The sequence below is a fragment of the Meles meles genome, chromosome 19, assembly GCF_922984935.1.
Source record: "Meles meles chromosome 19, mMelMel3.1 paternal haplotype, whole genome shotgun sequence".
Classification (NCBI taxonomy): Eukaryota; Metazoa; Chordata; class Mammalia; order Carnivora; family Mustelidae; genus Meles; species Meles meles.
In genome coordinates this window covers 22,899,733-22,924,766 of record NC_060084.1, presented here as the reverse complement: position 1 = coordinate 22,924,766, position 25,034 = coordinate 22,899,733, and the positions used below count along the sequence as shown (strand labels likewise).

The 25,034-nt window shown below is 37.5% G+C and overlaps 1 protein-coding gene across 3 annotated transcripts in view; it reads right to left on the bottom strand.

Moving 5' to 3' along the window:
• CDH8 (cadherin 8) overlaps positions 1–25,034 on the bottom strand; it is a 383,236-nt gene that overhangs the window by 257,963 nt on the left and 100,239 nt on the right. The window lies entirely within an intron of this gene.

Below are 25,034 nucleotides of genomic sequence, written 5' to 3'. Positions count from 1 at the left end.
TTTATAAACTGTATGCATATCAATCAAAACAAAATATAATGAAATTTATATACATCATAACAATTTTAAAAAGTACTCAGAACTGTTTGGTGTAAATTGACATGCATTTAGAATAATAAAAAGATCAAGAGGAAAACACAAAAATGTATGTATTTTTTTCCATTTATTAAACATTTATTTAGTGCTTGCTTCGGTAGAACATATTCTAAAATCCACTTATTAAACATTTATTTAAAGTTCTTCTTATCTACCTTTAACGGATCACAGTCTCTGTGCGCCAAGAACTATGGGATTTGCTTCTTACATAATTCTCTTAATTTTTCCAAAAGTTGATGAGTTAAAATATTTCACATGAAACATGAGAAAAGCGAGGTTTGACAAGGTACATAATAACCCTTCCAAGGTTTGTATTTGATGGAGTCAAGCACGGTAGACCCAGAATTCAACTTAGATCTACCCATTACATTTATAAAAACAAAAATAATTCAATCTGATGCATATTAAGATCTTACATTCTCCAGGACTTTTTTTTTTTCTTGATCTGTATAATTCTTCTGGGCCAAGGACATTATTCCCATTTTACAGAGAAGAGCACTGAGGCCAGAACAAGGGACCCATGTGGACAATCAAAACTTCACAAGAGAAATACAGATTCATCTCAGGTCAAGGTGTGACCAGCCAGACTCCAACACCTGACCTTTACTGCTTCCCTGCTTGCTGTCCTTTGTTCCACATTTTTCCTTAAGTTCTCTTTCCAGCTCATCTCTTAACTCAGGCAAAAGACCATATGGGCATAACATCCCACGATGGAAACCAAAACTATCACTCAAGCAATAAGAACTGCCTGGAGGAGGTTCCCGGGGATGGAGACCACCCAGCCCAGAATGAACTAACCCCTGAAGCACTCCTGCGCAGGTGGACCATGGAGTGACCCACGGAGTGACTGACAGTTACCTTTACCTCACTGGTAATAGCAAAATCTCCTCCCCAGGAGGAACACAAGCCTCATTTACATAACCTACATGTATAGGTACACACGTTTCTGTTAAGGCGCATGCGCGCAACCTAAGGTCCGCCTCTATATCTAATGACAAGGCTCCCTTTTCTAAAAATTCATCCTAGCCCTAAATACAAGGAACCCATTCACCTTTGCTCAGAAGTCACAGCTTTGGTTACTCCCTGTGGCATCCACAATAAAGTTCACTTGTGCAACAACATCGCCGGTGTAATTTTTATCTGTGACTCACCAAGGGTCAAACTCATGTTAGTTCAGTTACAAGGGCAACAAAAATGTACTCAACACCTGCTCTACCTGAAACATTTTGGTAGGTACTAAGGAAAAAAGAATCTCTGCTTTTAAAATTTTCAGTTTTACTCTTAAGGGGAAGACAGGAATGTCCTGACACATGTTACCTCTTCCTTATACTCTGCTGACTCCTGTTAAAAACCTAAAATAAAACAAAAATATATATACTTTAGTTTTCACTTTTAAAAGAAAAATTCATTGAACTATAGTTGTAAAATGGTGCTTAATGCACACATTTTCAGTATGTATGTGTGTGTGTGTGTATATGTGTGTGTGTGTGTGTGTGTGTGTGTGTGTGTGTGTGTATCCAGTTACCGCACTGTAAGATTTCAGATTTCAAATACTTTTTCCTTTAAAAACAAAACAAAACAAAAAAAAATCCTGTGTGGTAAGAAACTCCTAGAAACTCAAAAGACGTTGTGTTCTCTTGGGATCACTTTTATTCAGAACAGGCTCTATTGCTTTCTTCACCAATTTAAATTGTATTTAGAGCTTCAATAAATGAAAAGAAAAGAATATAAAAAAAGACATAAAATAGCAACAAAAAATCCAAATGCATCTAGATCTCCTACTTAACTTTTGAATATTTTAAAAAGTTAAAGCATACGATTACATCAAATATTTATTGAATCTCCAAATGTATCCCGATCATTTATTGTATTAAATTTATTAACAAGAGCAAATATTGAAATGCCACTTTATCTTAATGAATGTGGGATTATAATTCATTAATATGATATTAATCCTAATTTATGATCATTTTAATTTATGTGCATTTTAACATTTCCATTAGCATTTTTATTAAAAAAAGAAAATTTGAATAATATATCCTTCATAGAGGTTTCCATCCACATGCAAGGCAATCCTGAGACACAGAGGTATTGGGATGCATCACTCTTTTTTTTAAATATATTTTTAATTTTTTTTTTAAATTTATTTGGCAGAGAGAGAAAGATCACAAATAGGCAGAGAGACAGGCAGAGAGAGAGGGGAAACAGGCTCCCTGCTGAACAGAGAGCCCAATGCGGGGCTCAATCCCAGGACCCTGAGATCATGACCTGAGCCGAGCCGAAAGCAGAGGCTTAACCCACTGAGCCACCCAGGCATCCTAGGATGCAGCACTCTTGTACACAGAATTTCTGCTATGATAACTCAAGTCATTTAAAATGGTGTAATCATTTGTGTTGGAACTTATCTGTGCCACATTTTTCTTTACATTTATCAATAGCCTCTGATTAGTAAATTGCATATAGTCTTAATTCAGGTTTTTATGGTCCCTTGTGTTTAAGATACTGAGGGAGAAGAAGGGGAAAGCATGGGTTTCTGAAGGAGTAAAACACAGCTAATATTTAGGTCTCTAACTGTATGAAATGGGAGAGATGAATGCATTTATTTGAGCTTCAGTTACTTTGCCTATAATTTAGGGATAAAACATCTACTCTGCAGATTTGATTTGGAATCTGAGATAATCTCTTTGAGAAATAGAGAAAAAGGAGTGGAGAAAGTAAGGGTACAGTAACTAAAACTAATTTTATATCACATTCAACCATTTACAACTATCTGAAAACATGGCTAGAAGCCTAGATGCAACTCAAGCGAGACTAAGTTCCCAAGATTCTATCCTGAAAAAAATGGGAAAAATTAAACAAAACAAAAGCAAAACAAACAAACGAAAAACCTTTAATAAACACTACTCCCTCTTTCTTCAGAAAATTCATTTTTAGCAAATCTCAGTAAAATCCAGATCCTGGCTGACAGTATTCCTGAAACACAGAAAACTGTGTTTCTTTATTTGGTTCATCCCATTGTTCATCCTATTGCTTGTAACACACACACACACACACAGACACACACACACACATACATTCTGACACATGGTTATTCAAGTAACCAACTTGACATTACAAATAAAAGATTTGTGGGTATGCAAGACTAGTAATTTGCAGGCAGCAAATGCTCCTAAGACTCTACGTCTGGACTTCTCTCAAAAGAACTCGATTTCGAGGTTCTTGAAGACAAGCTGTTTTCTTTGTTGTTCATCACGTAAGTCTGTCAGAACCTGCTCACTTCAATGCAGCCTCACTGTTCCTATCAATTTATCCACCCCAAGACCCTCTCTGTGAGATTATGGTGCAAAAGATACCCCAAAATTTTCACATTTTGTGTATCATCGGAAGTGTGAGGACTTCTCGTGAGGGCTGGTTCTGTAACATAGAGCAGGTAGGATAAGGGACACCTACAGATCCTCCTTGAGAGGTATGACTTGTTGGCCAGGTCATGGTATAGAAAGATCTCACTCATTCATTTATTAAATATGAACAGAGCATGTTTGCAAACAACACATATATGGCTACTGCTCTCAAAGACCCATAGGTTAGTGGGAGAGGAACACAAACAGAAAATTTAAGGTAAGTAGATTTACTGTTACTAATTATTATTGTCTGAAAAACATTTTACAGGTATAAATGCAATGTTATTCTCACAGGAAAACTAGATAGCATTTCTCCATTTTAGCAAGGAAACTACTGCGATTCAGAGATTTTTAGGCAGGTTTTCCACAGAATGCACTATCAGCAAGTGGCAATCTTCACAGCATAAGCTTTAGAGCCAATTTCCTAGATTCAGATGCATGCTCTAAAGGCTATGATATGAGGGCTATGAAAGCACACAGAAATTTAACTTAACTCATAACATGGAGTGTGGAGGGACAGAAAAGGCCTCCCAAAGAAGTAATGATTAAAACTTTCAATCTCCAAGAAGGGAGGAGATGCATGCCAGCCACAGGTAATAATATGGATAAAGATCCAGAGAAAAGACAGAGCATACTGTTAGAGAAAGCACAGATGATTTAATATGGCTAGAGCACTGAGTTAAGGAGTGAAAATGTGGCAAAAAATAAGAATAAAAGGTAAGGCAAGGGCCAGATTACACAGAGTTTTGAAAACAAATGGAGTTTAGATTTGACTATAAAAATAACAAGAGTCCATAGACACAAGGTTTCGGTAAAGAGCCTGACATTATCATAATTTTGTTTTAGTGACATTACAGAGGTTAGTGTGTGCCTGTAAGCAAAGGTCTTGCAGGCAACAGAGGGAGAAGAGGTCAGAGACAAAACTTAGACTCCAATTAACAAAGCTAAATTTTTGATTCTCAAGTTCAGCCTGACACCTAAAACCTGTCACATCTACAGCCAGACAAAACTCCAATCCCTCTGGTCACTACAGTCGGGCTGCAGAAGCAGAGAGTATTAGATGTGCAAAGAGTGATCCCAGTCTTGTACACGAAGTCTTCAATTTCAGGGATCATAATAGAACAGCTACACACTTGAGCTGAATTGTGAGTATCAGTATAATTACACCCTCACCATCTTCCATATATTTGCATAATACCCCCCAATTAAAATGAGTTTAGACCACAAAAGTCAAGGGAAGAAGAAGCATTTGCATTTGTATTTCCACTGCCTAGTAAGGGGTCTGTCATACTGTCCGAAACTCAAAAAGTTCTTGTGGAGTAAAGTCAATGTGAAAGAAAAGGAGAAAAATAACATTTTCTCATTTGATTTTCAAAACAGTGATTGAAAAGGAGAGAGAAAGGAATTTAGAACAATTAGGTCCAGTGATCTAAAATCTAATCTACTCTAAATCCAAAGCCCTGGAGAATGTACTCCACTTTAGCACCCAACATAAGATCTAAGACATGGTAGACAGGCACGTGGATGGAAGGAAGAGTGGATGGATGGGTAGCGGATCAGTAATAGAAGGATAATAGATAACAATTATCTGATAGTCAGAACTCACTGTTCTTAGAACAAGAGCCCCTATTCCATCCCACCCCAGTCTTCAATGTCAGCCACATCTCTTCAGCAGCTGTCAAAAAAAAGTTCAGATTACTTTTCAACCTGCTCACACAGGACCCCTCAGAACACTGAAGTACTCTTGGGACAAGAGAGTCTAGAGAAGATGAATTCTTCTCTTAGTGCCTATTTGAATGCCAGAGGATGATTTAATTACCATTCTGCCACCTTTTTCTCTACAGTGAGTGATGACAGATGAACCGAGTGAACTACAGGGGAAATTACTTCTTCATCACTTCCTCATCCGCTGAAAATCGGTTAGCTCTGGCATCAGAGCTTCATTTGAAATTCTACTCTATCCAGAACGACCTCGTGGAAGGGTGTCTCATTTTCCTATCTTGCGCTTGAGAAATATCCAAGTTGCTAGCTAAGAAAGCATCATCATCACTCGGAACCTGAAGAGGTTAACAGGGATCAATGAAGCATGAAACTGTCACTTACTGATCCCTGTTTTTCATGAATCTGCTCACCTTTGGAGGAGATAGCAAGCTTAGCACTCTTGAATCAAATTACATCTTAGCACTGTCTTCTCTGTATCTACTACCATGCCTGTCAGGGAGAAACTGTGCTATGGGCAGACTGATAATCTCATCCTAGTCACAACCATTCATTATCCAAGATGGCATTAGGGACTTTGACACAATATAAGTTTTTGGCCTAAGTCTCCAAGATAATAAGAATGCAGAACTTGAATTGAAATCAGAAACATATTTAGGCTGCTAGGAGCTTGAAAGGACAGATAGAGAGAATGAGCAATAGGGCATAAGGGTTCTTTTCATATCTCCAAACTGCTCCCCACCAAGAAGGAGCAGGGATTAAAGTTAGGTAATGGGCAGAAGAGCGCCCCAACATTTCCTAAGATGAAGTCGGCAATCACTCTTGTGATCATACATTCTGAGGAAACAAGCTTTCAGTGAAATAATAGTTCTCAAAGTAATTCTCAATATAAAGCAAGTTACCTTAAGCGTGTCTTAAGAGGTAAAAAGGCTAAAGAAGAGACAGTCCCTGATTAAAATAACAAAACACAGCATCCTGTGTTCTTCACAAAATATTATTTTCCCAAAGCACCGCCACAGCTAAAGATATACCATCTAAATCTCAGACATGCATTCTTTGCATTTTCTGTCAGTTGCTGGTGTGAGTATTGAACAGCTTGAACTGGCCATGGGAACTGGTGTCTAGAGAAACAGAAAATTGAAAGCAAGTCCAAGTGAACTCCTTTTTTGGCTGTAGGGACCTAAAAATATAGTCAGAAAAAGAAATGCATTTCCTGAACGACTCATTTGAATTGAGATGATAGATAGATAGATCATTTCCACACAGGAAGGACGTCTACATATAATATTCAACATCATACCCAGCAACAAGCATCACACCTGGCACATAGTAAATGCTCATTAAAGTCTAATTTCGGGGGGTCCTACACAAGACCTATCTTAACATCCTGCACTTTGGCAATGACTTTACATGGATGAGGGGCTCATGTGACTTTCTCAAGCACATATAATTAACAGTGATAGATCCAGATGTAACTCAGTAAATCAGAATCTAGAACATATATATTTTAGCATAATTCCAGAGAGACCATCAGGAGCGCTCAAGTAGTTAGGTGGGTACCTTCCATTTTCTTAGCAGAGAACGAGACAGAATGGAAAAGCCTCTCCAGTTTGTTCCTGGATGAAAATATTGAATGTACACATTTAGCAGCCATGTGTAAGAAACCATACAGGACAGACACAGTTTATGAACTAATTTATCCTATAAAAGTTTGAAATGTAATAGACATGGACACAGAAAGGCAGAATGCTCAACTAAAGAGGAATGCAAAAGGAGAACATTAACAGGAGGCTGGCAGGCTTTTTGCCAAGAGACTTCCCAAGCCAACATTCATGACCTTGGCGAAATTTCCATCTTCAGTCTAGACTTTACAGGTTTGGAAACATCAGGTGTCAGTGCCAAAGTAAATCCATATCTCTTCGTCAAACCATAATCAAGAAAGTTCCCGTTTTTTAAAGCAATGTGCTGATGATAAATAGTATTTGAAATATTTAAGCTATCATGTTGAACAAAATTTGCCTTTATATAAAGACTCACACACAGTAGGAGTCAAATCATCCTCACCGATAGTATGCAGAGAAAGGAGAATTAGATGGATTAATTTTGTAATGATATCATATAAAAGCTAGCTTATTAACTCAGCTCCTCTTCCAAAATGGTCTTAAAAATGCTCTAAGAACACTGAACTTCTACATTCTCAGATTTTCTCTTTCCCTTTAAGTACTGATTTGGAGTCTCCAACATTTAAGTAATCACAGGAAAAAAAACAAAACAAAACAAAACATTGGGCTCCCCTTTTCCCTTCTGTTAGATACATTTTTTTTTTTTTTTCTCTTATGTATGCTGATAACAGCCTGGTGAGTTTATTAAATCTTGGAAGTCAGGATGTTTCTGTAAGGCAACTAAAGATTTGTAGAGTAGTAGTTGAGATTACAGAGTCTGGAATAAGGGGCTGATGAAGAACAGAGCTAGGTTAGGAAAAACTATATGATACTCAGGAATTTACTTAACATCCCCAAAACTCGGTTCTCTTGTTTGTAAAAGATTTTAACAATAGTTTTAATACCCTACCTTTAGGGGTTTTGTAATGACTAAAATGTGACAAAATTAATGCTGACACAGGCACGATATCTTCAAGGAATTAAAATATCAAAATAAAAATGCACATAAGTTCGATTCTTGTGAAGACGGTATTTTAGAATTACAATGATAGGTCTTGCCTATTGTATTCCTGGTCAGAATTCAACAGACAACTTCGATTTATAATAAAAATAAGAATGCTATCTCTTGGGGTGCCTGAGTGGCTCAGTGGGTTAAAGCTTGTGCCTTCAGTTCAGGTTATGATCTCAGGGTCGTGGGATCGAGCCCCATGTTGGGATCTCCACTCAGCAGGGAGCCTGCTTCCCTTCCTCTCTGCCTACTTGTGATCTCTGTCAGCCAGATAAATACATAAATAAATAAATAAATAAATAAATCTTAAAAAAAATGCTATCTCTTGAGTTAAATACAATGCGATCTGGGACGAAATTCATCCATTGGGCAAGGCACTTGAAAATCACATTTTTTATACCTATTCACCCATTAAATAAGCAATGATAGTTGATATATCTGAAAGTTTCCCCCCCAACTTTATTGAGGTATAATTAACAAATAAAATTTGAAGAATTTTTTTTTTATTACCTGATAACTGTAAGCCTAGAATTAGGGGGACAGAAGTCACTAGGCATTGGATCACTGAATAAATGCTAGTGTGAGCCACAGTGTGGGTGAATAGTCATAGTGGTCCAATTACTAAAACTAGATTTAGGTGCATAGATGAATGAGTGGATGGATGGATGAACTGGTTGATAAGATAATTACGGAAAGGAGGATGAGTAGCTAAACGGTTTTATTGGAGAATTCATGGATAAAGGAAACAATAGAATAAAGGGTAGGCTGAGTAAGAGTCTAAGCCATCTTCTATTTAGATTCCAACACACATTAAATACCATGCATCAATGTATCAATGAACAGATGGACATGTTGCTGAGTGGGCGGTCTAGAAGGACCACAGAGTTTCTCACTAAAAGATTGATTTTGGGAAAACATAATAAATTATTCTGTCTCAGAGCACTATTCCCTGTCTTACACTAAACAAGATGTAGTCCTCAGAAGTTCAACTACAAACTCTAAGATATTCTCATGTGAAAATCGTTGGTACATACTTAATTTTCAACAATTAACAAATCACTCTACACAAATTTTCTGAAAAAAATCTATCTTAATTAGGAAGATGGATAGGGAGCGCTTGGGTGGCTCAGTCAGTTAAGCATCTGACCCTTGATTTCAGTTCAGGTCAACGTCTCAGGGTGGTGAGATGGAGGGAGCCCTGAGTCGGGCTCTTCACTGAGCTTGGAGTCTGCTTGAGATTCTCTCTCTCCCTCTGCCTTTCCCCCACTCATGCTCTCTCTCTCAAAAAAAAAAAATATATATATATATGTATATATATACACACACATATATGCATATACACACATATATATAATAAAAATAAAAATGTTTTAAGAAAAGATGGATGGATGGATGGAGACACAGAGATATGAAAGGAGGAAATTTTGTGTCAAATAAGTATACGGTGCAATAATATACAATACAAGCAAAGTGAATAAGAGTTAAAAAACAAACAGGATTATTAGCCATAAAGACAAGTAGATCTTAAACAAATATGGATATTTAAAGTATCCAGGGTATTTTCAAAAGGTCAATTTACAGTGGAACATTCCGTTGTACTGTGGAAAAAGGGGAAAATCTTAAGAAAACGTCATGTCAATGTTCTTTATGTTTCAAAAGAACTTGATTAACCAGAGAACTAAAAGGAGTCAAAAATATGAGTTAGATTTCTGATGTGCTAATTACAATTACTTGCTAAACAGGATGTATCTTGTTATCCAAATAACTGACAAGAGCACAGTGGGAAAGAACACAGTGGATAACCAAATGACAGTCATCTCCTCTCTCTGAAATTCTGTATTTATAAAAGAGACTGGGATAATCAAAATGCTATGACCTTGGAAGAACATTGCAAATGAAGTTTAAAAGAAACTACGTGAACCTAGAGTTTAGTTTGGGTCATAAAACAGGGTGTGCCATTGGCAAATCATCCTTCTCTGTGATCACAATGCCTAATAATAATTGAGCTGTGTTACCCAGTATTATCCCTTGAGCTTTTGCAAACTGTCTCACTCAAAGTCTGTTAGGAAAACAGAGGCTCATGATCAAAGTCCAGATTTAAGAGAAATAGCCACAATATCAAGTCTCACCCATGACAACTCAATGGGTAGATGAATGGGCTGACGGCTGGGTGAGCTGAATGGATAAAAGTGTTGATAAGAAAATTAAAAGAAGAAAGATAGGGAAATGGTTTTATTGGACAATGTAGGAGTGCATGAAAGAGTGGATGAGAGGACTGCCAAGTGAACATATTCACAAATACCCTTCCTTTTAGACAGATGAGAATCCAAAGACCTAGTCTGAAGTACAATATAGTAGTTCCCCATTATCCCAATTTCCCTCTCCCTAGTTGGTTACCCTTAATCAGCTGCAGTCCTGGAGCACATGATCCTCCTTCTGACCGATCATCAGACTGTCAGTGGCAGCCTAAAAACTACATCACAGCACCATGCCATTCATTTCCCTTTGTGTAGGCATTTCGTCCTTCTGCATCATCGTAAGGATAAGCACAGTACAATGTATTTTGAGAGAGACCACATTCACAAAACTTTTATTATATCATACTGTTATAACTGTCCCATTTTATTATTTGTTACTGTTGCTAATCTCTTAGTGTGCCTAATTTATAGATTAAACTTTATCATAGGTATGTATGTACAAACAGCAGATGCAGGGTTTGGTACTCTCTAAGGTTTCAGGCATCCACTGGGGGACTTGGAATGCAACTTGATGGATAAGGAGGGGACTACTACACTAGATATGATCTTGGACAAGTCATTTAAGTTTTCTCTGTTAGGGGCACCTGGCTGACTCAATCAATTAAACATCCAACTTATTTATTTATTTATTTAACAGAGAGAGAGAGAGAGAGAGACAGCAAGAGAGGGAACACAATCAGGGGGAGTGGGAGAGGGAAAAACAGGCTTCTGGTTGAGCAGGGAGCCCAATATGGGGCTCAAGCCCAGGACCATGGGATCATGACCTGAATGGAAGGCAGCGACCCAACTGAGCCACCCAAGTGCCCCAACATCCAACTTTAGATTTTACCTCAGGTCATGATCTCAAGTTGTGGGATCAAGCCCTGCGGCAGGTTCCGTACTCTGTAGGGAATCTGCTTGAGAGATTCTCTCTCTTTCTTTCCCTTTCCCTCCGCCCCCCACCCCCGAACCTTCTCTCTTTCTCGTAAATAAATAAATCTTTAAAAAAAAGAAGATTCTCTCTCTCCCTCTCCCTCTACCCTCCTCCCCTGCTTGCTCATGTACTGTCAAAAAAATAAATAAATAAATTTTCTCTATTTTAGTTTCCTCTTGTTAAAATAGTAATAAAACAAACAGCAATATTATCCCTCCCCCCAAAATTATCTCAGATTGTTATAAGGATGGCATGTATATGAAATTTGCCTTTTTTAAGCTCTTACTCTCCTAAGTACCACTATCCATATAGCAAAGATTTGAAAATAGAGCCCAACATACCATCAAATTGCCAGAATGTGTGTTTCTCTAATCTGTCTCTATTCCACTAACAAAGCCTAGAAATTGAGAAAGTAGCAAACAGCAATAACAATGAAACTTGAAACTTGAAAAGAAAACCTGAAAACTAAAATGCCCTCAGTTTTCATATGACAGATCTATAAAGCTGTTGGAAATCTATATGTCTCCTATTATAATAATAATGGCAAATTTTTATGAAACTAGTTTATTTCATTTTTTTTACAATTTTTTTAAAAATTAACTCTACACCCAATGTGGGGCTCCAACTCACAACTCCAGGGCCAAGAATCACATGCTTCACCAACTAAGGCAGCCAGGCACCCCTGTTTATTACATTTTCTTTTTCAAAGTTTTTTTAAAAGTTTTTATTTATTTATTTGACAGAAAGAGAGAGAGAAAGAGAGCGCAGAAGCAGGCAGAGTGGCATGCAGAAGCAGGCTTCTGCTGAGCAGAGCCCAAAATGGGGCTCGATCCCAGGACCCTTGAATAATGACCAAGCCAAGGAGAAAAGCCTCAGTGGAAACCAAACTTGCCAAAACCTTGATCTTGAACTTTTAGCTTCTAGAACTATGAAAAAGTAAATTTATGTTGTTTATGCCACCCAGCATGTTGTGTTTTATTTTGGCAACCCTAGGAAACTAATACATTCTTCTCCAGCATCCTAGCCACTTATCTTTGAATACCCTACTTATTTAAAACGGTGGCTATGATTTGCAATTGTACTACTAGTATGCTGTGATTCCAGTTGTGAAACGCTAATAAGCCTCCCCAGATATATCCACATCTTAATTCTCAGACCCTATCAATATGTTACCTTACCTGTCAAAAGAGACTTTGTAAATGTGACTAATTTGGGGACCTCGAGATGGGAAGATGATTCTGGTTTATTCAGGTAAGCCCAAACGAATTACATGGATCTTTAAAAGAGAACCCTGGGACACTTGGGTGGCTCAGTCGTTAAGCATCTGCCTTCGGCTCAGGTCATGATCCCAGGGTGCTGGGATAGACCCCACATCGGGCACTCACCCTGCTTGTGTTTCCTCTCTTGTTGTGTCTCTATCAAATAAAAAAATAAAATCTTAAAAAAAATTGAGAAGAACCCTTTCTGTCTATGGTCAGAGGGAGACACAGCTGCAGAAGGGTCAGCGATTCAAACCTGCTGCCTGTGAAAACTAACCAGGAAATGTGGCTGATCTCTAGAAGACTGAAAAGGCAAGGAAAAAGATGATCTTCTAGAGGTTTCAGAAAGGAACACAGTCAGGGACTTTATTTTAGCCCAGTGACATCTCGGTTGGACTTCTGACCTATAGAAATATAGGATAATACGCTCATTTATTTTAAGCCACTATGTTTGTGACAAATTGTAACAGCAACAACAGAATACTAACACCTTATTTTCAATCAATTTATAGAATTGTTGAAATGTTGGTTAAGTTTACATATCAGATGTCTACTGACTTTGCCCCTTCTAATTATACCTTCCTTAATTTATAAAATAAGGGGAAAACCTATTCATTTACTTATCCAGCCATGTCTTGAAGAACTTCAATGAGTTTCCACTAGACGCATTTGTTTCCTATTTCATTTAATTGTTACAACATATTATGAAGTACATACTAGACTCTTCATTTTGCAGATTAAGAAACTGAAAATTAGGGGCACTTTGGTGGCTCAGATGGTTAAGTGTCTGCCTTCGGCTTGGGTCATGATCCCAGGGTCCTTGGATTAAGCGCCACATTGGGCTCCCTGCTCAGGGCAGAGCCTGCTTCTCCCTCTCCCTCTGCCTCCCTCTGCCTGACGCTCCCTCTGCCTGTGTTTTTCTCTGTGTCAAATAAATAAATAAAAATCTTGAAAGAAAGAAAGAAGGAAGGAAGGAAGGAAGGAAGGAAAAATTAGATTATCAAGTCAAGGCTCAATGTCATATATAGTGAGCAGTGGAGAAAAGACTTGAATACAAGTCAATCTGCTTCTGAAGCTCATGTTCATTTTATTGTTTTAATGTCGTATTCCAGAATCAAACATAGGGGAAGAAAAATAAAAGTATCAGAAAACAAAGACTTCACTGTTCACAAAATGAAAACCTGTTTAAGGATTTTTTTTTTTTTTTTTTTTACAGCATGCATCTAACATATTACCTGTTTGCTTAATAAGAGGCTTATGAGAATTGCGGTCAAGGTAGGGGTCATCAGTTCTGAGATACATACAGAGTAGGAAACAGAGTCCTAGACTGAATAAACTTGGAAACCTATGATACTTAATGAACACCTCAGAATCCTAGGTCCCTAAAATCCCCTGTGGGAAAGAGCCTCATGACAGAAACCTCCCCAGGCAGAGGAAAGGAGAGAACTTGCCCTAGCTCTCGGACAATCTAGTAAGGCTAGGAGGTAGAGCTGGGGAGGTGAGATGGGGCATTTGCAAAAAACAGTGTCAGGCTAGAGAATTATAAGATAACACTTTGCAAATCTGAATCTCCTAGTGGGAAATATTTACTCAAATGACCATATAATCAAACTTCTCCCAAAAAAAACAAAAAAAACACAACCTTCCTTTGTACATTCAACAACACTGATAACACAACAGCATCATGATGGGTACTATGGGGGCACCTGGGTGGCTCAGTGGGTTGGGCCTCTGCCTTCAGCTCAGGTCATGATCTCAGGGTCCTGGGATCAAGCCCCGCATCAGGCTCTATTCAGCAGGGAGCCTACTTCCCTGCCTCTTTCTCTGACTGCTTCTCTGCATACTTGTGATCTCTCTCAGTCAAATAAATAAATAAAATCTTTTAAAAAAATAATAATGTGTGCTATGTAATTTTGAATATAAGAAAAAGTTCCAACCCACCTAATTTCTTCTTCCTAGTATTTCTAATGTATTTGTGGTAAGAAACTATAATGAGTACATGTATTCACAACATCTTCACCCTCTTTGATCATGAGAAAAAGTGTTTCTGGCCTAGTGGATTCTTAGGCCATTAAAAGTAGATCAAATGGTCCTTTTGACCTTCTTCCTATTAATCAGATATGGTGGTTTATTTGCAATGACAAGTTCAAGAGGTACTAATACAGAAGCAATAAATGTGGACAGGAGAGGGAATCAAAGTGACAAAGAGTTTACATGGCGGGGGTTGGAAGAAAAGATTAGCTTTTTCGTGTATTATTTATTTACTTTCAATTTTGGTATATTTGAGAAAAGAGATTTGGGAACACTTATAAGAAAGATTTTCAGAGATACCAGAAGGAAACCAGGTTTCTAAGAGGTTTCATTTAACAATAAAATACAGATTTCACTTTGGCATATTATAGAGTGATTATATTAAAGAAATATATTGCTTTCTAATTACCTTTGAATGTAAGAGTGAGGGTTCTTTGAAAGAGACTAGTACCGAAATAGATTTCTTATAGGTCAGCATTGCACAAATTAATTACCGTGTGTGTGTGTGTGTGTGTGTGTGTGTGTGTGTGTGTGTATCCTGGCAATTTAGGAGCAATGGTGGGAAACTGGGTAGATTGGATTGAAAGCTGTAGTCCTGGTGGTTTAATCACCTATAGTTACATTTAAATAAAAGTGGCCAGTCTTTGTCATCAAGGTACCAGAAAAATTCTGGGAAGAAGCCAAGTTGCAAGACTGGTGAGATCTCTCTACCTCAAGAGGAAACACCTCCGTAGGCACTCTGAACCTGAGAATCAGAAAAGCTAGAACAGAAGTTCTCAAAGTTTGGGTCCACAGACCTCTGGAGATTTCTGAGCCCTTTCCAGGTGGTCAAAGTTATTTGCTTTTTTCATTGTACTGACACTTATATGGAGAGTACAAGTATAATGGAAGATAAACTGTTGCCGTATTAGCACCCATCAAGACAGCGGCACCAATCTATGCTAAGAGGCAGGGTAACTCTTCACTACCACATACTCTAAGGATTTAAAAAAAAAAAAAAAGCCAGTTTCACTTAAGAATGCCCTTGATGAAACAGTACAAAAATATTAATTTTATTAAATCTCAAATCTGAGTATACGTTTTTAGTATTCTGTGTGAAGGAATGGGAAATATCCATAAGGCACTTCTGCTCCCTGCTGAGGTATGGTCATGGACTCAAAGAATATCACATTGCTTCAGTTGCAAGCTGAAAAGCCACATTTTTAATGTAAATAGATGACAGACAAACTATTCTGACTCAAGTGCTTACCATATATTTTATTGAAAAATTAAAATTTATAAAATATAATTTCTAAATTTATAAACAAAATTAGCTTATTATTTCAAAGATAACCAAGAGTATCTGTTGCCCATGAAAGATTTTGAGCTTTTTAGCAAATCTGTGAATTTACGAAAATCTGTATCAGCCTCTGTGAGATGGAAGCTGCAAGATACTTAAAGATTTTATGTGAGATTAATGATCTGATGATACTCTTTGACATGATTTTTTTTATTATTTTATAATAAAATTGGAAAGATCTATATAATAGCCCAGTGAAACAATATTTTCCGAATGCATGATGTAAGAAAATTATAAATTGGCCAAGATCCATTCTAAACCTAAGGGAAACCAACAGACAATGTAGAAGAGAATAGAAATGTATTGATATGGTTTCAGATTCCACACTGAAACTGAATTTTCAGACACTCCCACTTGTGGAGACTTTGGTGGCATATCAAAGAAAAACATCCACAATTATCTGAAAAGATTATCCAAATAACCATGTCTTTCCAACTACGTATTTGTTTGAGGCTGGATTTTTCTCCATATATTTTAATGAAAACAGCACATCCCAACAGACTGGATGCAGAAGTAGACAGGAGAATCTAGCTATCTTCTATTAACCCAGAAATCAAAGAGAACTTTTAATGTAAAACAGTAAGAGTCTTCTCAGGATTCTTTGCTGAAAAGTAGTTATTTTCATTCAAATGTTACTTATAGGTTTATCATTTTTATCTTTAAGTGATTTAAATCTTTAAACTTTCTCAGTGTGAATTTCTAAAATGGCAAATATGCAAGTATAATAAACACACTTCACATAAATCAAAGCTTTGTGGAGTCCTCAATCAGTTGGTTTTTTTTTTAAAGTATAAAGATGTCGTATGACCAAAAGAAATTTGAGAACCACCACTTAGCTAAATTTAATATGATTATACCTTAATAAAGTTTATTTAAGAAAAACTAATATAACTTTAAATTATGTTAAACATAGGCTAAATGTAATGTAAATAGAGGTTGCTGATCGGAAATTAAAAAAAAAAAAATTATATGGGACACCTGGGAGGCTCAGTAGGTTAGGTAGCCAACTCTCCATTTCAGCTCAGGTCCTAATCTCAAGGTCCTGGGATAAAGCCCCAAGTTGCACTCCGTGCTCAGCAGGGAGTCTCTTTAGGATCCTCTCTCTCCCTCTGCCCCTCCCCACACTTGCTTGTGTGCCTGCTTTCTAAAATAAATAAATAGGGATGCCTGAGTGGCTCAGTCAGTTAAGAGTCTACTTTTGGCTCAGCTCGGGTCATGATCCCAGGATCCTGGGACTGAACTCGAGTCAGGTGCCCTGCTCAGTGGGGAGCCACCTTCTTCCTCTCCCTCTGCAGCAACCTCTACTGCTCCCTTGCTTGTGCTCTCTCTCTCTAATAAATAAGTAAAATATTTTTTAAAATAATATAAGTAAATAAATAAATAGTCTTAAAAAATTATAGGGTTAATGTCACAAAACCTAGAATTGGAAGTTTCAATGTATGACCACAGGAAAATCAAAACTCATTGTGTTTCAATTTAAGACAAGTTTTACAAATGGGGAAAAGAGCTATGTGAAATTTTGTGAATATTAAATGAAATACTATATAATCAAATACAAACCACAAAGCTAGCATATTTAAGTTTCCTGCCCAACATGTCGTTATTTGAAGCAAATTTAATGATAATTTGCACATTAAAGCAATCCTTCTGAGACAGGGGGCACTCATCTGAAATTTCAAGTTAATATTATGTCAGGTTATCCTAAAACCCTGGCAATTTATCTAGATAGCTAGAGGAAAGAGGTAGGAACAAATTCTCAGATATATCCTTGAGCAGGGCAAACATTACTGAGTATCAGAATCATAAGTGAATAAACAGATTTCTGGACCCTATTTAGCAATTTGGGGTGGGGGTCCAAGCAACTGTGTTTCTAAAAAGCTTCCGGGGTGCTAATACTGATCCAGGCACACTTTGAGAAGCATTGATTAAGAAATCAAAGAGTAATTTATTTCTGTGATTTTCTTTTAAATCCTGAAAAATTCTAGGTGGAATTGTTTTATCCAATAAAGACAAATGCTTATTTTAATAAATGGTTCAAGTTGTTTTTGCCAGGAATAATCAATGTTAGGTTCCAAGCAATTTTTTAGGGTCATTCAGACATCCATGTCCTGAATATTAAAACATTTAATTACATAGAAATAAGAGTATTCATATTTGTGCATATAGTCTATTGTCAAATATAGTCAACAAATATTTATAGTGTTTCTACTGTATACCCAACACACAGATTCCAATCCCAACCTCTTGTTATGGGACGAAGTAGATTTTATGGTTCTTACAGAGGTAAGTATCAGGCCAAATTTAATGACTCACCTAGATACAAAAGTATCTGGGATGTTTATTTTTTATTTTATTTTTTTTAAAGATTTTATTTGTTTATTTGACACACAGAAAGAGAGATCACAAGTAGTCAGAGAGGCAGGCAGAGAGAAAAGGGGAAGCAGGCTCCCCGCCGAGCAGAGAGCCCAGTGTGGGGCAGGACCCAAGCCGAAGGCAGAGGCTTTAATCCACTGAGCCACCCAGGCGCCCCTACCTGGGATGTTTAATAAAAGAATCCCTTTCCGCGCCTGGGTGGCTGAATGGGTTAAAGCCTCTGCCTTTGGCTCAGGTCATGATCCCAGGGTCCTGGGATCGAGCCCCACATCGGGCTCTCTGCTCCGCAAGGAGCCTGCTTCCTCCTCTCTCTCTCTCTGCCTGCTTGTGATCTCTGTCTGTCAAATAAAGAAATAAATAAATCTTAAAAAAAAAAAAAAAAAAGAATCCCTTTCCCACCCCTGACATCTACCCTGACTGCTGAAATTTGCTGAAAATAATCACCTTCCCAGGCATCATCAGTGTGTGCTCGTGTGAAGGTCCAAGATCATCATACTCAAAAACTGCACTCATAAATATACAGAATCTTGGTGATTGATGGAACAATATAATCAAGATAAATGGGTATTCGTTTCCATTAAAAAAAAAAAGAGCTTTACACACTTAAAAATCTTATCTAGCCATGCAGTCATCTTCAGTTGCTGCAACTCTGAATACAATTCAGCCTTCTATTTTTAACATCGCTGCCTGTTTTGGCAAAGAAACAATTTAAAATAAAGAGCTGTTAGCTGTCTTGAGGAGGATTATTTGTAAGGCACTCTTAATATACAATTTCCATAGAGTTGCTAATTGTTCCTTACTTTAAAATTCATTCTTCTGAGAATGAGATGCATTTGGTAATGTAAATATCAACCAGGAACAGGATACAGCTCTGCATTAGTATCCACATTATTATTCAGTCATAATTAATACACTTCTAAAATAAAGTGTTGACAGCACTCTTATTCAAATATATAGCATATGTTTATAGTCTCACACATTGAGGTACACACATAATTACAATATATGTGTGACAGAAATTGCAAAGGCAGTCCAAGGAGCTGAGCTTACACTAATTGAAAACTGCCACTGTCCAATTAAAGCAGGTGAGACCATGGGGTGGAAACCCTGTCAAATGCCTATCAGACACGGCCAGGCTGATTAAATAACAACACAAAACACAGAAAAGAGCAAAGAAGTTTTTTGTTGTTCTCGCTGTTTTAATAGAACTTCGAGAAGCTAATAGCAATCAGGAGACTCACAATTTTTCCTTATCCCAGTAAGGACTAAATCTCAATGGAATAATGTATTATTATAGACAACACTGAATAGCTCAAAATCAAAAGGCTCACCTTTCACCAAATCAAGCCACCATTTGGAGGAGAATAATTATTTCTATTTGGTAGGCATGTGCTTTTGATGGCTTTAGTTAGAGAAAGAAAATAATGTGGTATTACATTACCTTTGTTTTATTTTTATTTTTTTCTTCATTTGACCTCATTAGGAAATAATTAATGCATCTTGCCTAATTACAGAGGAATTATCCCACATGTATTTCAAAGCACCATAAAACATAAATTTTAAAAGGATTTTCTTCTACAAAAGTACAATATATTGTTCCTCAGCAGAGATGTATGTCATGAAATAAAATGTTAGAATTAAGTCTCAGTAAATAACTGTTTACCCCATAAATGATTTGGCTTTTGAAGTATTCTCAATGGAGTGTGGGGCGAGGGGGAAGCTTGCTGCAAAGAAGCACAAAATCTCTAACATTATTATTTGAAAGGTGACTACCATGACGAGGATCGGGTCAGATCATGGCAGAATAAGGTGAATATATAGAAGCTATCATGTGCCGTGTACTCTTCTGATTAACATATGCATTTTCATCCTTACTCTCCATGATGGTTTTTATATTTCACACTTTACAGATGAGAAATCTGAAACACAGAGTAGTTAAATCACCTACTGCAGGACACACAAGCAGAATCATGGAGTTCTGGTGTGCAGTTCCAAAGTTACATGTGCCTCTGTGTGTGTGTGTGTGTGTGTGTGTGTGTGTGTGTATTTCTTTTTATTTTTAATTTTTTTATAAACATATAATGTATTATTAGCCCCAGAGGTACAGGTCTGTGAATCACCAGGTTTACACACTTCACAGCACTCACCATAGCACATACCCTCCCTAATGTCCATAACCCCACCACCCTCTCCTTGGTCACCCTCAGTTTGTTTTGTGACAGTAGGAGTCTCATGTTTTGTCTCCCTCCCGATCCTATCTTGTTTCATTTATTCTTTTCCTACCCGCCATGTGTGTATTTCTTAACAGTCACTTTTCACCTTCCAATCATTTTTTCCCATTTCAAATAAATATTCTATTTATTTTTTCTCCTGAAATCTGTTGATACCTCCTTAGAAGTAGGAAAAAAAAAAATCTACGCCCTAAATATGAGGAGAAGGAAAGAGAATGAACCCTTATTGAAAACTGATCCTTTGGTAGATTATTTAAATCAGAAGACAACAAACAGGAGAACAGATATTTGAACCCAAGTATGCCTGATATCAGCCCATTAATTTCCAATAAAAGTTCACAATCCTTTCCAAAGTCTTCATACTAATTTATACACAGTTTTGCTTCCTGTCTTTTTTACACCTTCCAAATTAACACCCTGATCTGTGTCCTTGTTAGCTATCTCTTCTAAAGGGTCAACTCCTGAATTCACCAAACAGATGAAAACCATTAGGTGGTAGAAGGACTTTTTATGTCCTTAGGTTTCTGTGACGCCTGACAGATGGAGCATATGCCCACAAATGACCCAGAACTTAAACAATGGTTGGATATGCAAAAGGCACCACCAGGATGCAGTGTGATAACTCACAAGGAAGCATTATTAAAGGATCCATAATTTTCATTTAATAGATTCCACTATTTCTTTTGTGAGCTCCCATAAGTCTCATTAATAGTAACAGCAACTATAGTAGACACACTGGAAACTGGCATCGAGGGTGTGCCGAGTTAATGGCAAGATTGGAGAGGAAAATGGCTACAAAGGTCCCATTTGTTATGCACTTTTTATTTCAAGTGGCTAATTACTGCCATTGAACTCTGCCATTAATACATTTTATGACAATTTCAAGGATAAAGAGGAAAAAAAAAAACCCAACAGATGCATTAGAAGGCATTGCAGGAGCACCTGTGGTCTGAGTGCCTCACCGTTTAGCCTCGCCATCCAATTCAACAACACGGTATAGAAGAAAGGTTACGGATTTTGAAGTCAGTCCTCAACCCAAACATTGGCTTTGTGATTAAATACCACGTTACTTTAAGCAAATCATTTTACTTATTTGACCCTCAGTTTCTACATCACAATAGGAACAATAGTATCTCAGAGTCAGTGTGAGATTTATATTAAATAGAAGTATGTCTGTTAACTGGCAAGAGTATGGGTGGAAGGTACAGGTGAAGGTCTGGGTTCACCAAACATTCTTTTACTTCTACATGTACCTATCTTTCTTTAGACACAAGCATACACGTGCGTGCTCGCCTGCGCGCACACACACGCACATGCTAAGTCACGGGCATTACGTATCTATAAAAATATGGCACAACCCTGTGCCAGGGGCAGGGTCTGTGGCACTATGTCAGGAGACACTTCAGGAGATGGAGCGTGAGGAACTATGTGGAACTTCATGGCCCCAAGCATAATGCGGGAGCCTCAAAAATTTCAATTTTAAATGCTTAAATGTAAGACATGGTCTGACAAGAAAGCAAGGCGATTCAAAAATATCTGAAGACCGTTGCTCTGAACGATTTTCCTCTAAACTACAGAGGAACACCTGAGATTCGGGAGCAGTAGACTCCACAAGACCACCCCTTCCCTTCAGTACGTTGGTTAGTTCCAGCGAACTGCGCTGTACATGCGACATTTGCACTTTCGTGACCTACATTAAGGAATGTTAGAAATGAAAAGCCTTATGAAACACCCCGGTGTGATATTACCTGGCTAGCGCTGGGGATGTTGCTCATGCCATTGCCTCATGTCCTTCAGGGAGAAAATGGTGAGGTATAAATAACTATTCCCAACGCTGAGCCAGTAACCAAATTTCTTGAGATGAACTGGTTTGTTTTATCTTATGGCTACTCTGACGTGTACTGGTAATCAGCTTCTATACCTCATAGTGGATGCCGGGCAGGCGCGAGTCAACCTGTCGGCCCCAACACTGACAAATGTATATAAGAAATCGATTTGCAATTTTACGGATTGGCTAAACGATCTATTTTGTTCCTATTTGTTTTGAATTTTTAAGACTTGGTTCTCAACTATTATTAGTTTATGAAGGCCTGTCATTGCTTTTAGGTTATGGTTTGGTTTTATTTCTTATAGATCTGTATTTTCATCTGTGCTAAGCTTTAATATGCTTAGGTGAATATGGTCAACTTGCTTTTGAGGTATTCAAATGCATACACACCGCAGCCACAGTCTATTACACATCACAAACATTTCACCGATAAATCTCTTTCTTTCATCAAGGAACTTGGCCAGCTCAAAAACTGGTAAGAGAGCTTGTTCTTACCATGGCTCTTGACTGTTCCACATAACTCCATCTGCTGTGTTCCTACACACCTCTCCTCCTCCGCTACTTCCTGTTCTCTCTTCTCCACCTCTACTGAAGACAGACTACATACCCATGGAGTGGCTGCATTCTCTAATTCCACCCCAATATTAACGAACCGAATAACAGTCGATAGGAAAGGTCGAGCCTCCTTTTGAATGAGCAAATGAAATGGCATTATATTTGAGAAATTCTACGAAGGTCGTGATATGGCTTCTCTAAAGTGGTTCAAAGTATGGATGCTGTTGTAGAAATCACTTCATCAAAATATACTTTCTCTGTCTATGCTCTAAGAGGCCGACATAGGTGGAGCCAATATGGCACCTGGTAGATTTAGCAAAGGGACACCTATGAAGAAGCAGAACAGTTTTTGGAACTATATGTGTCAGAGAATTCTTTAACTGGGCTTACAGGTTGATTTTTCTGTTTGCTTTGCTTTTTTGTTTTCAGATTTTTACCTGTTGTCATTTACTGTACTGTGTGCTACGTAATATATATAAACTCACACAAGCATCTTGAGCCTCAGTTTCCAAATGGGTATAGTACGGCTAAGGTCTCACACCTGGTTGACTTGATTATCAAGTCTGCCACCCTGATCCCAAACTCCTGTTCTTAACCAAGTGACTGCAACAAAAACTTTCCGAGCTACGTATTTTCATTTTCAACTCAGGGGGTTGTTCACCTGCAGAGACTGGAGGTTCTTGGGAAGAAACTGATTGTATTGAGCTTCCCAATAAAGCTCTCCAGTAAGTCCACCAAGAGGAAAGATCTCATCAAAAGGATGCCTTCTTTTTTAGTAAGAAGGGCATCAATTACTAGATTAATACCTAAAAAACCATGCCTATTACGTGACTCAGACAAAAGCTAAAATGCAGTAAAGTGTAATCATAAGTCAGCTTGATATCTGCAAAGCCCTTTGCTGAGTGGCTGTGTTCCATAACAAACACATGCCTATCACTATATATCTATATGCTACAGGGCTAGTTTTTAAACAGAAGGGCAGTCATTAATCATTTTATATCACAGTGGTGATTACAAATGAGGGCTGAAAAAACAACCGCTTACTTAGGTTTTACATAGAACTGAGAATAAAGAGAAATGTTAAAAGTTAAAAAAAAAAGTGTGAATAATGCAAGTAAAAATCACTAATCTAAAATAGCTAAAATAAGAGAAGACTACACACATATACATGTATATATTTTTACATAAATATATATATTTTTTTCATTATCATTTTTTTATTTATTTTCAGCATAACAGTGTTCATTGTTTTTGCACCACACCCAGTGCTCCATGCAGTACGTGCCCTCCCTATTACCCACCACCTGGTTCCTCAACCTCCCACCACCCCACCACCCCCCGCCGCCCCTTCAAAACCCTCTGGTTGTTTTTCAGAGTCCACAGTCTCTCATGGTTCATCTCCCCTTCCAGTTTCCCTCAACTCCCTCTCCTCTAATGAGAAATTCATTTTTATTACACTCAAATGCCTATCATCTCTAGATGCAAGTTAACCAACTGTTGCTAAGACTTACTCCAATTTGAGAACAGGATAAAAATGCTTTGTAATTAGCACATTAAGTCACTGACCTTTGCTTACGGTACAAGTAGACTGCCTATTCGTCAATGCACTTCTGAAAAATGTTTAAAGCCAGCTTCTTTCTCTAATGCCAAAAGGAATGTATGTTTACAACCCTGCACTGACCTTTGGAATTTTGGATTCATCATTCACAAACCTTAGGGGACACTTGCTTTGGGCTTAGAATATGTATTGAGAACTGTGTGGACCTTATATTCCATAAAAAGAAACCATAAACTCTTTCTTGATCCTGGTAAAATAATGTTCAGATTTAAAATAACAACTAAAGCAACACTTCGTACTATATCACTCCTTTCTCCATGGACCATTAAGGATTTTCTAACTACAATTTTGTCTAGTTAAGAAAAGTGGTCTCTAGGTATTTGACTGCAACAAAACAAAACAAAAGAGAAGGCCCTAAATGTCACCCTCAATGAAATTCCTGATGTTATTCTTCATCACGTGGCCTGAATAGCCCAAGAGACAAACTGCAAGCTTTCAAAAGAGTCTGATTTGCTACCTGCTAGGCCTGGCTTGCTAAATGTACATCTAATCTAACTACACCTTTGAATTTTTAAAAGTTGCTGGGACTCACATCAAAGACAATATTTACTGAAGCATTTTTCTCTGTGTTCAATTATACCAATCTGAAATATATATTATATATATATATATATGTACACACACACATACACATGCATGCATATATATATATATATATATATATATATATATATAGTGTCTCATTTAAAATGAAAATAAAAGTTGGGGCGCCTGAGTGGCTCAGTGGATTAAGCCGCTGCCTT